We start from the raw sequence: 16,968 nt of genomic DNA, 5'->3' as shown, positions 1-16,968 counted from the left end.
TGTGCATGTTCTTGTATTTTAAAAAAATATCAAGTTGTGCTTATTTGTATAACTATGAAGAAGCTGTGCAGTTGGTCTCTCGTCCTGTTTCCTGAAGCAAAATGTAATGGGAATTGTGTTGCCTTCATTTTGATTGTATTCTGGTTCAGAAAATGGGGGGGGGGGGCTATAGACTGGAAAGCATCACAACAAGCTCTTTCTGAAAGGCCAAAGCAAAATCTGACATTTCCCCCCAACCCCACTAGAAAAAAAGAAGAAATAACCTTTCTCAAACTTTGAAGGCTCCAAGCCATGAAATAGTTTCAAGTCTTCTCCTTTATGGGGAATGACCAATCCACATGATATGGGGTGGATTTTGGCTCAGCTTGTGTAAAAAGATAGGTAACAGGTATTATCTAGCTATACCAGATGAGGAAATAATACTTGTCCAGCAATGACCTATTTATTTATTTATTTATTTATTTATTTATTTATTTATTACATTAATATAGCTGTCCTCTTGACATAGTAAGGGAAAAAATCAATGGGGTTGGCATCCTAAGTCAAATTATTTTTGATGTACGCAGATGTGTATTAAGAAGTATACCTATACACATCAAAATACAGCCTTTACAGAGATACACCTGAGATCACAGAAGAAGATTGTGGCACTTTTGCTCCTTTTACAAAGGATCACACAGTATTTATGTTCAGGAGAACTTTTGATATGTCTAAGTAAGCCTGTGCTCTGAATAGGAATGGGAGAACTCTCAGGGCATGTACTGCTTCATTTCTCATTGTCCAACTGCAGCCTATTTCTGCATTAGTTTGCAAATTTGCCTGAAAACCCACAAAACCTCCTAGGAACATTCACAATCATTTTTGTGCAGATTTCTTTTTCATGCTCATTGTGTGCTCATTGTTGCAACTGACCTGCTCAATTTATTTGTTATTAACTGAATTTGTAGCCTTTTTGTTTCTACAAACACTCAACGTGGCTTACTACAATTATTACAATTAAACAATGTGAAGTTTTAAACATGACACACCAATGCCACTCAATTCAAATCAGAGTCAAAAATTAAAATCGGTATCAACAATATACAAATGTATATAAATAAAGTAAAATATAATTTTGTGCAGCTTTCCTTAATTTATACATCTCTGGTTGCACTGCTCATTACCACATAACATTTGTTCACAGATATTTAGTTGCATGTTAATTTGCAAAATTCTGGAAAGTAAGCTCTTCAATATAAAAATGAATCCCAGTTTGTAAATTCATTCATTCATTCATTCATTCATTCATTCATTCATTCATTCATTTATTTATTTATTTATTTATTTATATTATTAAATTTATATGCCACCATCTCCCCCAGGGGTTGACTATGTAAATAGGTGCAGAGGCACAAGATGGATAATTTGTTTGGCAGTTCAACCTAAACAAATTTCTCTTCCATCCCACCGCCAAACTCAAAATATTGGGATTCAGTAGATGTGTTGCTCTTATTGTTTTGTATAAATATTGGCATACATGTAGGATTTTGCTGATTTAAGCCCAGGAGCTCATAATGTTTAGGATTTGGGGTACTCTATGCTTTATAAATTGCTTTTTAACTTCTATAAATATATAGAGATCCCACTTCTTAAGCAACTAGCTGTTTCCTCTTAAACATGCATTTGCATTCTAGAACCTAAAGAGCTCACCAGAATTCAAATATTCCTATCTTGTATCTCTGTCTCTAAGGATATGTTAATATATCCCTCTGAATGGAGTCTCACAAAAATCACATACAGCAGAGTTATTTAAGGATTTCTGTTGATAAAAAATCGGTTGGTGCCTAGAACAGTATTTCCTGGAGAAAAGGTTCAATATTGGAAGCCCAGTGTTCTCACTGTAAAGGCTTTTATAACACTAGTTGATGTTATCTATTTCACATCCTGTGGGAAAGCAAGGATGAAATAATATGCAAAGCAAGGACAGTCTAAATATCAACAGTGCTTTTTTCAAACAGGAATCAACTCACACAGGAAAATGCTGATCCTTGTATATTTTCTCCTTCACTAATCTTTTCTGAACAACAACACTATTCTAACTAGAATTAAGGATGTTTTATTTTCAGAATGTGTCTACATTCATATTCACACACACCTGACCTATTTCTGCTACAGTTGCTCACATGGGCCAGATGACTTGGGGGGAGGGGGAGGTTATTATATGCAAAGGAACATTGAACATAAGGCCAAATTTAGTACTCTTTTCTGGTGCATCAGAAATAATATTAGGACACCTCTTAAAAGTCAGTTCTGGTTATTTGGTTTTGCTTTGAGAAGGAATATTTTAGGGGAAAAAGTACTTCTAGAACAAAGCACACCACAGTCTCTCCGCAAAAACATTTCTTCCAATTCCAAAAGTCTCCCTGAAGACTTATGATGGGAGATGTATTCAGGACAGCTTCCAAACCTTAACCAAGGCCATTACCACTACTTTGTTTAAAGTATGGTATAAAGAAAAATTGGCCTAAAGGGAATTGTTTCAGGAATTCCTTCCAAAAAGAGTTTTTCTAAAATTTTCAAATTCATATTGTATGTATGTATGTACAGTATGTGTGTGTGTGTGTGTGTATTGCTTCTATAGATCTAGCATAGAAGCACACTAGACAGGACCCAAGGTACAGATTGTGCAGGGAGGCTTCACAGACAGTCCAACACATAGTTGCAGGGTATAAGATGCAGGCAGAAACAGCATACACTGAATGGCACAACCAAGTAGCTGGCATTGTGTACAGGAACATCTGCACAGTGTATGGGCTAGACCCTCCCAAATTCAGATGGGAGATTCCACAGAAGGTCATGGAGAATAACAGGGCTAAGATCCTGTGTGACTTCCAGATCCAGATGGAGAGGAAGGTATTGTGAAGGAATGGTTGGATGAAGGCCACGCTTGGGGTGATAAGCATTCCCTTAGCCCCCAACAGGAGTGTGGGAAGTTTAAGAAGATGAGACTGGCACCACCCTAAGGAATTCACGGTGTTTTGACTTACTGGCTTGGGAAGTTAGATCAGTCTTGAGGTGGAAGCTAATAAACGCAACAGAAATGTATCTGTACTGTCTCGGGGAATTCTTTGGGCTGAACCTGACATCAATCCTCCTGTTGGGGGCTAGAGGGAATGCTTATCTCCCCAAGTGTGCCCTTCATCCAACCATTCCTTCACAGGTACTGGCCAGTCAACCAGACATTGTGGTAGTAGACAAAGACTAGAAGACAGCGGTGGTGATAGATGTAACAGTGCCAAATGACAGCAACATCAGGAACAAGAAGTATGAGAAGCTGGAGAAGTACCAGGACCTGAAGGAAGAACTAGAGAGGATGTGGAAAGTAAGGGCCAAAGTGGTCCCAGTGGTAGTAGGAGCACTCAGGGCTGTGACTCCTAAGCTGGGAGAATGGTTCCAACAGATCCCAGGAACAACATCAGAGCTCTCTGTCCAGAAGAGTGCAGTGCTAGGAACAACTGATACTGTGCAGAACCCTCAAACTCCCAGGCCTCTAGTTGAGGATCCGAGATTGAGGAAGACACATACCACCCATACACCCATAGGGGGGAGAGGGAGAGGGGATTTTTTTTTTTTTTTTAGTGCCTTCGAGTCATTGTTGACTCATGGAGACTGCCTGGGATAGTCCCTGCAGTTTTCTTGGCAAGATTTTTGGAAGTGGTTTGCCATTGCCTTCTTCCTAGGGCTGAGAGAGAGCGACTGGTCCAAGGTCACCCAGCTGTCTTTGTGCTCAAGGTGGGATTAGAATTCACAGTCTCCCAGTTTCTAGCCTGATGCTTTAACCACTACACCAAACTGGCTTGAAATGAAATATAGCTAACCCTTAGGCTAAATGACTAGTGAATAGATATTTTATTTAGAACTATACATAGGTCAAACCTATTGCAATAGCCCCCTAAGCAACAGTTAAGACCAATATTCGTTCACAACTCCACCAGCTTTCAACATTTCCAAGTATCAAAGTACTTCTATGATCTCGATTAAAAATGGCAACATTTATTGGACACAGTCAGGCCAAGTTCTAATTATTTCAGTCTAGAAATTTAGATACTGTATGTGCTTAATTCTTCTCATTTAAATCAGCGGGATATCAACATATGTCTATTTGGCTAGATCATATCCATTTTATATATAGAAGAATATACAAGTAATTTCAAGATGAGATCCATAAGTATCAAGCCGCATAAAGCAACTGCCCAGCTTCTAATTTGATAGCTACATATTTAGAAGAGAATATATGTAGCTCAGGGTTGAAATGTGGAGTCCTTGGTGCTCTCTGAGCTTGGTTGTTTTCTTGTAGACATTTCATTACCCAACTAGGTAACATCATCAGTGCACGTTCATATGCAGTCATTCACACAGTATGTTAACAAATTAGTTTAGATGAGTGTGACTAATGCAATACTGGCTATTTGTTTACTTAAAATAATCAGCAACACTTAAGGAAGGAGAAAGCAAAGATCTAATCAACCAATTGTTCATCAAAGGACAAGAAGATGTACTTTCCCCAAGGTACTCTTTTTGAAACATTTTATCCCTTGAATTATATGCACTGGGGATAGGATGAATAGTAGAGCCAAGATCCAAGTGTAAAAAGGGCAAAACAAATATTTGGGTTTCTAACAATGGATAAGGAAGGGAAAACTGACAAAACCACCATACATTTTATTCCATTTCATACATTTGCCATTTTAAAGCAGATTAAAGGTTTAGAAAAGCTGTCTTGAAGAACATCTGAATGCAAACCTGACTGATTTAACACAGATGTTCTCCTGGGAAATTGCTGAAATGCATAATTCAGTCCAGCCCTCCTGGGAAGGAACCCTAATAAACTGAAGAACAGCTTGTCAGCAAGTGCTTGGACTGATTTTGTAGTGCTGAGGCTTGGTAAAATCACAATGCAAGAATTCACTTAGAACACCAAATTACTCCACATTCTATCTTCTTTGTCAATTCCCAGAAGGGTAACAGTACAAATTCCACTTGTGTTCCAAGTCTCCCATTTTTCTCATACTATTCCAGCAAAGCTGATAAATGTTTATTACCGTTATAGACCAAAAGGGGAAAAAAAACATAGTAAAATAGAGCATAATCATTGGCAATTGCAGGTCATCATAGAATGGAGTTTACACACGATATAATTAAACTTAGCAACATTTAAGGGCACAGCATTGTCTCTGCTATCCAACTAAAGAATGTAAGGACAGTAAATCAGAATGCCCTGGAACTTTAGAAAGCAGAGAAGAAATCAAATACAGATGAGCATCCCTATAGAACTGGCGAGATAACAAAACATACGTTCTATCACATCTACCTCATGAGGACACCATCATTTTGCAAAGGATTATTTTTCTATATCTCCCTTCCAGCACTGCTGTGGGGAGAGTGTTACAATGGGCCAAGGATAAGATAAGGCTCTTCTGAATTTTGAAACAGGTAACTGGCCAATTTAGAATTTAGAAACCAGTTGTTAATGGAGAAGAGCTGTATAATCCTGCTGGCTTTCCCCAGCTCGAATTCTCTGTTTTAAAACTGTGTTGATTTTCTCTAACCCCATGGCACAAGAGCTTCTCAGGAAAAGCCATCGAAATGTTATTTTGTAGAAATGGCTTTTTTCCAGGAGCAATCAAAATGATCTGCTGTAATTAAAGGGCCAATCCTGTTGAGTATGTAACAATTTTAACCAAAAATTAAGGATAATCTAAAATCCAGTTTTGACTCTAGCGACCCCTGATTATCACCAAAGCATGATACTTGGGATACAGTGAGGAACCTGGAAAATATTTCTCAAGTATTTAGATTGAGCTTTCTCTAATATTGCTATCTTGCTATATGGTCCTAATTAAGCCCTGTACAATAACTGAACACAATGCTTAGCTGTAAATAACTAGTAACAGCTGGAATAATCTGTGCGCCTTGGATAAAAAAGGAAGTGCAACTGTCACTTCATTGGTCACCAGGATTGATTCAGTTGATCTGGCTGGCTAAGTGGGTGCCCTCTTTTTCTTTCCATACTCCATGTGCATTGCTCCCACAGCTGCATGCTCGGTGGAAGAGGATGACCATTTCATGTAGGAGTGTACCATTGTTCTGTAAGTCAACATTGCCATTAATTCAAATGCAATGGATATCATAACGAGAAGGCAGTCCAAAGTACTATGAAATTAAGAGGGGAAACACAATTATCATAAATTTTAAAATAGCACTACTGGCAATATCAGTGCCACATGGTGTAATAAGGAAATGCCAGTCATACTTCGGATGATAGTCAATCTTCACTGACTCCCACCACATCCCCAGATTGCCAGATTCTATTTACATTTAGTGGGAAAACCTTTGGAAACAAGTTGCTTTTCAGTAGAATCACTGGGGAGAAGGAATTAAAATCTCCTTTCCCACTCCTATAGTCATAAGATTGCTCCAGTTCTCCATGATTACTACTTACATTAAAACATTCAAATGAACCAACAGGCATGAGAATTTCATTCATACAGTTAATGCATCAAAATTAAAGCACAATACAGTATGTCAGAATGATCCATTGTCCCATTAGAACCATTTCCCAGATTTTCAAAATGTTTTAAAACTGCTTATAATAATCCCCCAGGCTATTAGATGTCTGAATGTTAATATCAAATGTATAGAATGTATATTTTATAGTAATTTAGGTATTTCAATTGTATTTTAGTGTATGATTGTAAGCCAGTTGCAACGGAATTTCATTTTATTATGCACTTGGTGTATAGTGTATAGTGGAATGACAATAAAGTTATTTATTCTATTCTATTCTATTCTATTCTATTCTATTCTATTCTATTCTATTCTATTCTATTCTATTCTATTCTATTCTATTCTTCATATGTCCCTTTTCAGTGGTAAATAGATTCACAATAGCTCACAATAACAAAATGGTTATATACTATTATAGTAGAAGACTGCTTGTTTATACCTGCACAAATCTTCGTATGTTTCAAAAATGGTTTGGAAGAGATGTTTCTGAACATGCAGGAGTACAAATACCTCACCTTTTCCAAATAAGCAGACCTTTTTCAGATTGCCATAGAAGAGGGATAATGGCTTCCCTTGTAAACAGATAATGACATTATCAACCATGACAGATGTTGATGTCATTATTACCATATCATTCTGACACCTGCCTTCCAGTAGGAGCATACTGCAACATGTTTCCCAACTCCAAAAATGTGCACAATGGCTTCCAGGTGGGGGGAAAATGGTGAACTGACGTGCCTTCCTGAACAGCAGAGATGATGCTGCGGCAAAGACCGACAGCTGGACGTTAAGCCCAGGTCAACAGCATCTCTCTTGGTAAGGAGAGGCCAGGCGATTGCCCACTCATGCTCTGAAAGGCTGCTCCTCATGAGGAGACCCACAGGATCTCAAGATCTTTTGCAAGTGTCCCATGAGTCTGAGCACCAGGAACTGTGAGAGCCAGCAAGCTCATAAGGACACTGGGTTTGCAAAACCCCCACTTTCTTAAGCGTGTTTGGAAGGCAATTATCTTAAAGAGATCTTCAGAGCAGCAGAGCAATCAAGCCACTTGAGGAGTGATCCTTCATCCCAGATTAAAGATAAGAGCAAAGAAACAACTTAAAGGATTTAAAAACAATTAAAGGCAAAAAGCTTGCCAAAAGCTTAAAATAAGAAAGTTTAAAATGAACTAGGGGGACAGATGAATTTGGAATTATTGACTTTAAAGTATTTTTGAAACAAACAATTAATATATATCTCTGTGGGAAAGCATTTTGTTTGGATTGATTGGAGACCACAATTGGTTAGCTTTGCAAAAGAAAAGATAAGGGAAACTTATTAAAGAACATCTGACTACAGAACTGTGGAGTGTTGAATGGGACTAAGGACTTAATGATCTAGAGAAAAGGGGGGGGAGAAAAAAAAGTAAAAGCTCTTCTTTTATTTTTATTTCCCCTTTCTCGATTGAATTGGCTGTTACTAGAAAAGTAGTGAACCTTCAGAAATGACAGGAAAAGCCATTACATGACATTCCAAAGGATCTTTGAGGAATTGGGAAAGAATGTTACAGCTACAATAATAGCATCAATAACTGCTTATGTGCATGCATCATTTACAGTGGCATATAATTATTAACCATAGTTTTAACTGGGGCACTGTCAGCATTTTAGACCAAGCTAAATCCAAAAATGCAAGAGAATTCTTGGAAACTTGGTATTCAGACAAGGCAGCCATCAACAGGCACATAGAATAAACAGCATTTACATACTATTCAGAAGAGACAAAAGACCGGAAGATCGCCTCACCAGCAATCATCACCCAGATAAGCAAAGGTTACCACCAGGTACACAATCAAGCAGTAAACAGATGCTAATCAAGGAACTACCAGAGGAGCGGAACAAAACTTCCACCCCCACCAGCACTGGCAAGGCATGCCACAATATATAACTACAGAGCAAACCCCATCCCATTTTAGCACTGAAGATGTTACCTACCCGGGTAATGAAACGTTTGCAAGAAAAGAATCAAGCTCAGAGAACCCCAAGGACTCCACAAAAATTAGTTTAAAATGTGCACAATAATTCTCACATTACCTGAGAGAAAAATATGCACCATATATATGGAAATGGTGATTGCCACAAGATGTTCACAATAGTAAGACAACAATGTACAAAAATGCATGTTAGAGGCGAGTACAAAAATATATGGAAGTATTTGTGTGAACATTTTCTTTTAATTCATACCCAGATGGGCACAAATGGCTCATCTTTCCAGAATGATCAATGTAGCTAGCAGAATCATTTAAAATGCACCCATATATTCTGAAAACATGAAGATTTCAAAAGGCTTGGTTAAAGAGATTAGGAAAGGAAAGTGAAGCCAAGCCCAAGTTCTGAGAAACACTGTTCCATATTGAGGATGTGAGTTGTGTTCAGTAAGATGAGAAATTTATTGACAACAAAATTCCCCCTCTGCTTGATAGTCGCTTAACCATGCAGACCCCCTGATACGCCGTCTGTGCCATTTCCAGAGAATGGATTTCTTTCAGTTTTATTGTGCTGATTGTCAAGATGTATTGCTATGATTGTATTTAATGCAGCAGCATCTAATTTTGTGGAATTGTGAGATTTTGAACAGCAAAGAATAGAGTCTGAAGGATTTTTACAAGATTCCAGGAAGAATGTAACTTTGAGACTAGGAAATCAATATGTACAGACTACAACAGGTGTTACAGCACTAAACATGTCCACACTGATCTGAAGACTACTCCAATGCCCTGTTATCCTTATGAAACAAGATTACAATTGGCTGGTAAGACACTAAGATGATGTAAAATAACTGGTCAATACTGGCACTCTGAAAGATACCGAGATGTAATTACACTTTTGTCTTTTTACATTATTTCATTGTGATAATTGTATGCCATGCATTAAGCCGTTTTGCCTGGAGAGGAGCTTTGTTTTGAATTCCCTCCAGTAAAATATCTGCCAGTGACAGTCACTTTAATACAATATTAGCATAGCCAACTCCTCCCAAGTGACATGTTTTAGCATATAATATTAATTTGCCTGTTGATAATGCACTAGTTTTAGCAATCTCCTGTGATCTCCATAATTACACATCAGCTTGGAATGATCACTCATCTTTTTTGGCCCTTTATCACTTCCTGAGTCTTATTTGCATGTTTGGCTGTATATTTATCACAATTCATACAAAGGGATATGTGGATCACAGAAACCCAGTCCATTTTACTGTCTGCTTTCATAGTAAAGTATTCTGGTCTTTTTTTAAAAAATGGTTTTTTAAAAGATCCATAAAAATATCTACATCTGTTTTCTGTACTAATTATACCTACCATTCAAAACTTTATTAGAGTGTGCCTGGTTGGTCAGTGGGACATCCTGCTATTCACAGGATGCACAAACATGAATTTAGAGAGGACAATGGTGCGAATGATGGGCAGGTGGGTGGGGGGGTGAGGAAGAAGAATGCAAGCGTGGTGAATGGGAAAGGTTGAAGAGAATGCAGTGAATGGAGAGAGAAGTGAGGAAGGGTGATAAGGTGGGGGGCAGGTCAGGGAAGGAAAATATAGGCTCAGTGTGTACATGGATGAGAGAAAGTGAACCATAATTGCAGAAGTAAGGCCACATGTTGTGGGTGTTAGGCAATACTGAAGCAGTGTATTCTTAAAACACAGTTCATTTTATGACTCTCTCAAAACCATATGTGTTTTTTGTACTGATTTCTTTTAACCACAGAAATCTCCGTGTTATTAGACTTCATTCAGCGTTGCCATCTGTGTACAGGTGAAGTCTGTTTTGACAGATCTCACAAACATCACGTCTCTAGACTAGCTCGACTCCTGGTGACTTTGTGTTGGTGCCTTTGCTCTGTGTGATCACATACAGTCTTTGTGCACAAGAAGTTCCAGCCACATAGGAATTCTCTTTCAGCAAAGAAAAGAGGCAGTGGGCCTATACTAAACATGTGCTTTCATAGGTCAGATCCAGCTGACCAGTCTGTCTTTCTTCAAATCATTTTGCATCTAGATTAAACTACACCAAGCATGGAGTGAAGCTGTTCGACTTATTTTCAGACCTATCTAGGTATCAGCATTTGGGCTCCTTTACCATATCATTCCAGCCTGCTACTCTTGATAGAATTCCAAGAGGTGGGAGGTGAAGTTAGTCAACAATCCTGTCCAGTGAAAATGCAGATGACCCCTTCAACAAGAAACAATTATGGGTAGCATCTGCACCCTTGACACAGCATTTCTCAGTCTATGGAGGCAACACAGTTGGCAAAGGGTTATATCAAAATTGCTCACAATTGCAAACCCCAGTTATGACATCATTTAGTCAGCTGAATCCCACAATACTGGGATTGTACTTTCATCTGAAAAGAACCTAGAGACAAGAACAGGAGCAAAGCTCCAGTTCCTGATACAGGTAGTCCTTGGTTAACGACCACTCATTCAGTGATTTTTCAAAGTTACGAGAGCATTGAATGAGTGAGACTTACAACTGGTCCTCATAGTTGCAGCCACCACAGCATCCCCACAGTCACAGGATCGTGATTTAGGTGCTTGATGACCAGCTCACAATTATGACGTTGCAGCGTCCCATAGTCATGTGATCATCATTTGCAACCTTCACTGCCGGCACTGTCACAAGCGGCAACCAGGTGATGTCACACTGAAAGATAGCACAGGATTTGCTTAATGGCAACCGGAAGTGCCAGAACTGCCATCATAAGTTGGCACAGTCACGTGACATCATGCTTTATGACCATGTCGCTTAGCGACAGAGTTTCAGGTCCCAGTTACCATCATTGGACAAGGACTTATTTACAAATTGCATAATGTGTAAATAAGACAATAGTAACTGGATCTTAATGGAAGCAAACTAACACCAAAGGTAGAATGTTCAAATCATTAAGTAGTTTAGCAAATCAATTCCTATATTAAAGCACGAATAATCAAGAACTGTACAGTCCTATGTGGAACAACTCTTAAAGGGAATGTATAACAGCACAAGATTTTCACCTATGTCACTTATAAGTACACCCAAACTGTAGACCATAGAATGATTAATCTTAGAAACACAGCACATTTAATTTAACTTTAAACTACAAAACATATTTAAACTAGATATTCTTTCCCTTTTTATGTTAGATTTAGTGTAAGATCACTTAATATGAATTGCGACTACTCTGCGGCCATGGGGGGTGGGGGAGAAACATACAACTGCTTCCTGCCCTATTGCATTTGAAAATTTGAAAAGTATGCATGCCTGCAGACAAAATTTTAAACACTTGATTGGCAACCAATAGGGATTTTTAAACTCCTGTACACACTCACTGGCATGGGGTGGATTTTCCAACACTATATGCCTAGGGAGTTGGAGAATTAAGCATTTTCTTCCCCCATGCACAATGGTCTCAAGCTATAGTTTTTCTGTGTATAGATAGTCCCCAGGTTAAGAATGCCCGGGTTACAGACAACCCATAGTTAAGAGCGGAGCCTATTGTAGCAAAATTCAAGTTAAATACACAATGATTCGAGTTAAATACAAAATAGTTCATTACACAATACTACTTATACAGTATTATACAATAATACTGTTCCAGCTTATATACAAAGTCAGCTTAAGGACAGACCTTGGGAATGGAACTTGTTCTTAAGTTGGGGACTACATGTAGTTTTTTTTTGCTAGAAACTGTTCAAATAAGCACAAATGTGCAAAGCCAAAGAGAAAATCAAGACTGGCTATCCCTAAAATAGAGTTGTATACCTTTCATATGTTATGTCTACATCATTTATGAAATAATAAGGGGGCAAAACCCATAACTGTTGACTCATACAACTTTCAGCACATTCCATATAGCTATATTTTAGAGATTGGTTATTATTTATTATTGTTGCTGCTGTTGTTGCTGTTTTCTCCTCTGAGTGAGATGAAATAACCATGGCAAACAGCAATGTGAAAATAAAGAACCAGCAAAATAGAAATGAGTTACAAGAAATTACAGTACTTCAGGTTCTATAACCAAACATTTATACTAGTGCAACTGAAAGTGCTATCTGTTTTTTAAAAATATATTTATGTACTGAAATGAAACTTTTAAGCTGATTTGCAAGATACTTGAATAAGTTTGGTCAAGAGCTAATATATGTCTTTATATCTATATCTATATCTATATTCTGTTTCCTGTTTTTTTTCTTCTTTAACATTCTGTTTATTATAGCCTGTCAATGTAACCTGTATGAATCTTTCTCTGGGGTTGAGCTTTGGAGGGTGATGGTGTTTTTTTTTTCTCTTTTGGTTAAGTTATTACCTATTGGGGGATGTGGTATCAAGCTAGCTTAAAGGAAGGCACAGCTGTCAGTCTAAGATGATCCCAAAATAAATGGCAAGAGCTACACATTGAAGAAAATTGTGATTTTTATCATCACTCTAGTGCCCACTAAACTTGACCATTTCAGCCATTTGAAACCTTGTGTCATTTCTGTAGTACGTTAAATGTTTTATTGACTATCACAAAAATCCACCTTTTAACAATGATCACTGTTCAACTCATATGGAATTTGTCAAAATCAACCTTTCAGATAATTTCTTTTCAGATAATTTTAAGCTTCCAGTTCTTAATACAGCTATTAGCCTGGGTTTTATAGGTTTTCCCTACGTACATTTGTATCACATTTTTATTTGTTTCTGGAAAGTCTACATGACCTTTCTAAAGGCCAGATGTTAAACAGATGTTAAAAAGATAAATTGGGAATAGATGACATCAAAATGAAAAACCCTCATAATTTAGAAACAGCAGCAGTAATATAACTTTCAAATTGATAACCCACTGACATAAAAAAATAATTTTTGATCCTTATTCAAAAGGAAACTGTTATGGAACCAGGATGCCCACACAGGGAGACTGTCTCACATTTTGGGTGCTGAAACCAAAAGAGCTATATATCTCCCCCACAGCAGGGAAAGATTGCATAAGAAGGATTCTGAAATGAAGTGGAATTCCCAGCCAAGTTCTATGAGGAGAGCCATATGGAATATCTGTGGAAGCCCTAAATTGTCTGGGTCTAAAGCCAACACCTTGAACCAAATTAACAATAATAGTTTTTAGTCTTATTGTTTTAACCCACTGACTAGAGGGCCTGTTCATTACTTCTGTCTTTATAGGATGGCTTAACACCATGATACAACCATGGGGTATACACTCTGAGATCCTCAAAGCAAAATATTTTGAAGTGGTGCAGCACCTGTCACAGTGACTGCCTTTTCATGCATAGAATATGTGTTCTGAAGAACCTTACATAGTGATGCTTATAGAATGACTGGAAGATATTTAAGGAGAAGAGTGGCAGGGGAGTGGGAAAAACAGATCTTCTTTCTCAGATACCTAGAGGAAATCCTTAAGCAACACATGTATATAATAGCCCTCTTGTATTCTTGCTCCCCAGCAACTGGTAGCCAGAGTGGTGTTACTTCTCCTACCACGTAGCCAATTACTGATAGCTTTATCCTCTCTGATTTTTTTCTAGTCTCCTCTCAACACCAGCTTAGTTTGGGGAACAGTCATCACTGCAACTTGAGATCATGAGAATCTTCTTTCTATCGTAATCGCAGAGAAAACATAATGGCCTCAATGACTTAAGGAAGACTTCCATGAAAATATGTGATGGTATGTGTCTTTGTTGATTATGGATAGTCTGGACGTAAGTCAACTTCCATCTTGGAAATCCTGATCATCAATTAATATTGTTACAAGCACTGCATCATCTTCAGGCTCCTTCTTACTTACATTCTGAATATGATACAGTTTCTGATTTTCATTATCCTGTTTCATGTGAAACGAGATGATGTCATTCCTTAATAAAATTGGACTGGTACACCTAGGCCTATGAGCAGTCATTTTGGATGGTATCAGCTGAGTTTGCTCTCCTGTATTTTCAATCTGCTGTCTAGATAGCCTTAACATTTGTTGCTGTCTCTTGATCTCTATGACTTGCAGTAATGCCCTTTCCTGAGCCAGTGCAAATATCAATTTCAGTTCAGACAAAAACTTCCATTGGAATGCTTCATTGTAACCCTCCCCCCAAACAAGGCAGTCCCCCAACACCTTTTCTAAAAATTCCCCAAAATTGCAGTGTTGAGATAAACTAAGCATCTCTGTGATACCAGCAGGAGTGCCTTCCCCAGGTTGTTGAACTCGTGACATCTCTGTACAATGACTCTGTAAATCTCTGTACAGTGAGTGATGGTGCAGGTGGGAAATGATCCTTCAGTAATTTCATAAGGTTCATCAAAAGTTCTAGACTTTGGTGAAGCAGGAGGCAGGAGTGTTCTTATTATGGCAAATATCTGGGTCTAATGATAGCTTATTTTGGTTCAGAACTGTCTATCATGTTTGCTTCAAGATAAAAGGAAAGCCTCTCTGCATATAAGGACCAGGAAGCTGGTTGACAAACTCTTCAATGTGTCCAGGAGCAGACCTTTTGTTTTATATGTGCTAGCTAGAATCTGCTTAGGTTTTCAATTAGAGATTGCTTACCAAAATACTTAAATGACAAATCACCTTCCTGCCGGTCTCCAGCACCCAGCACATGCCATCTTCACCATCAAATACTATGTCGTAGTAAAAATGTTTGAAGAATCATACATAGGCCAAACACAACTAACATTGTGTTATCACAAATCAACTGAAAAAGAATATTGAAAAAATTCTCCACCTAATATGCAGCTCTTTCAAACTCCATGAGCTGCACTGGGCCAAAATATCAATAACATAGAGCACTCTCTAGCATACATAACAAGTCCCATAGTTTAACTATATCCTGAATGCAAAATAACTTTGTTTTTACTGTCAAGAAGCTCCTCCTATTCAGCTTTGTTACATTGCATTGGATTGCAGTATTACGAAAGATCAAGATTTTTTAAAAATAAGCATTTATCATGTCTTTCTGTTAGCCAGTTTTTCTCCAAACTATGTTGCAACTTTGCTTACAGCTGAATTATCCAGCATCTCAATCCTTATGATTGCCCTTTTCTATTCCTTTTCTAGTGATACAATAGCCTTTTTGAAGTATAGAAACTGAAAATATTGTTCTGCAATCCTGCCATGGATTTGCACAACATTATGAAATTGGCAATTGTTATACTGATCTTTTATAATGATCTTGATTAGTATCTATAACACATTCTGTCTCCATAGATGGAACTTTCTGAGAAACTCTGGACTATCTGGGGACTCCTGAATGTTATTTTTTTCAGACCATGTCAAACCAATGGTCTGGGGATGGATCAACAGCTTTCCAAAATTAAAACTTACAAAGCAGGAATGGTTCATCATATTCTGGATGTGGTCCAGCCTCAAAATAGCCAGGAAAAATGGAACATTCTGAGTTTCCATGGAATGCTCCATTTCCAGATACATAACATTTTGCACATACCTAATGCCTAACATAAAATACATAGCTATCTCCTATATTTCATTTCATTTCATTTTAAAAGCATTCATGCAAAATACGGCAGGTTGAAGGCTGATAACTTATTCAAAAAAGTGAGCTTTGTAGTTAGACAGAGATCTGAATGACAATTATTCAGATCCAGACTCAACATTTTATTGGTATTGAGGAATGTAGTGTTGTTAGTGCAAGTATACTAACCTACAGTATGTTGCCAGCTGTATAGGACAGAGGGAATGGCCTTGAAGGACAGGAGGAAGAACCACTACCATGGCAATGGTAAGATAAGAGGGCCCTGAGTCCAGGCAAGAAAGTAACATGAGAAAGTGTCTCAGACAAGCCCGTTCCTAGTTCACACTGAGATAAAGGGAGGGAAGGAAGTGAACCTTCAGATCTGCAATGTTCTGTTACAATAAAAGTAGTACTGAAGTACGTTGGCATTGGTTTCTTAGTCTGGTCTACTTTGTAGGGCTGACACTAGCAGAGGAATTAAGCAAAATCTGCTACCGCATTCCCCTAGACAGCTGTGCATCTTTTTTTTAATGGAAAAAAAGGAAAGTGCAAAATATTCCCCCTTCAATGGCCACAAGGTCATTTGATAGAAGCATATTCTATTGCTTTTTGATTTATTGTGGCTTCATCAGTGTTTTAGTCTGACATGTTCTTTTACTTCTTTTATTATATTTTCTAACTCTTTTCCATCTTATTTGGTGAATGAGCATAAAAGAAGGATATAATATAATAACATAATGGTTTATCATACTATCAATACAATTGTCAAAGAAAACTAGCAGCTGAGAATGGTGCGGCTTTGTTATCTCTGGGATACATTTCTGAAATTGTGCAGTTCTAGACAAATGTTATAGAGCACAAATGGAAGCTAAGCTAATCTTTGGGAATAATATTATCAAGCACAACATTACATGGGGAAAATGCTTCCAGATGCAGTCTGTGCAGATCCAGATACA

The 16,968-nt window shown here is 37.9% G+C and overlaps 1 long non-coding RNA gene across 2 annotated transcripts in view; it reads left to right on the top strand.

Moving 5' to 3' along the window:
• The window catches only part of LOC148214598 (uncharacterized), an 83,856-nt gene that overhangs the window by 44,917 nt on the left and 21,971 nt on the right, over nt 1–16,968 (top strand). For both annotated transcript variants that reach the window (XR_015797844.1, XR_015797843.1), the window contains one exon: nt 14,078–14,217. This is a non-coding gene — a long non-coding RNA (uncharacterized LOC148214598). The remainder of the gene's footprint in view (nt 1–14,077; nt 14,218–16,968) is intronic.

The sequence above is a fragment of the Python bivittatus genome, unplaced genomic scaffold, assembly GCF_059951505.1.
Source record: "Python bivittatus isolate LINGU-HERP-01145 unplaced genomic scaffold, Pbiv_v1 ctg000610_np1212, whole genome shotgun sequence".
In the NCBI taxonomy this organism is placed as follows: Eukaryota; Metazoa; Chordata; class Lepidosauria; order Squamata; family Pythonidae; genus Python; species Python bivittatus.
Note: the sequence above shows the minus strand (reverse complement) of the source record. Positions and strands in the feature narration are given on the sequence as shown.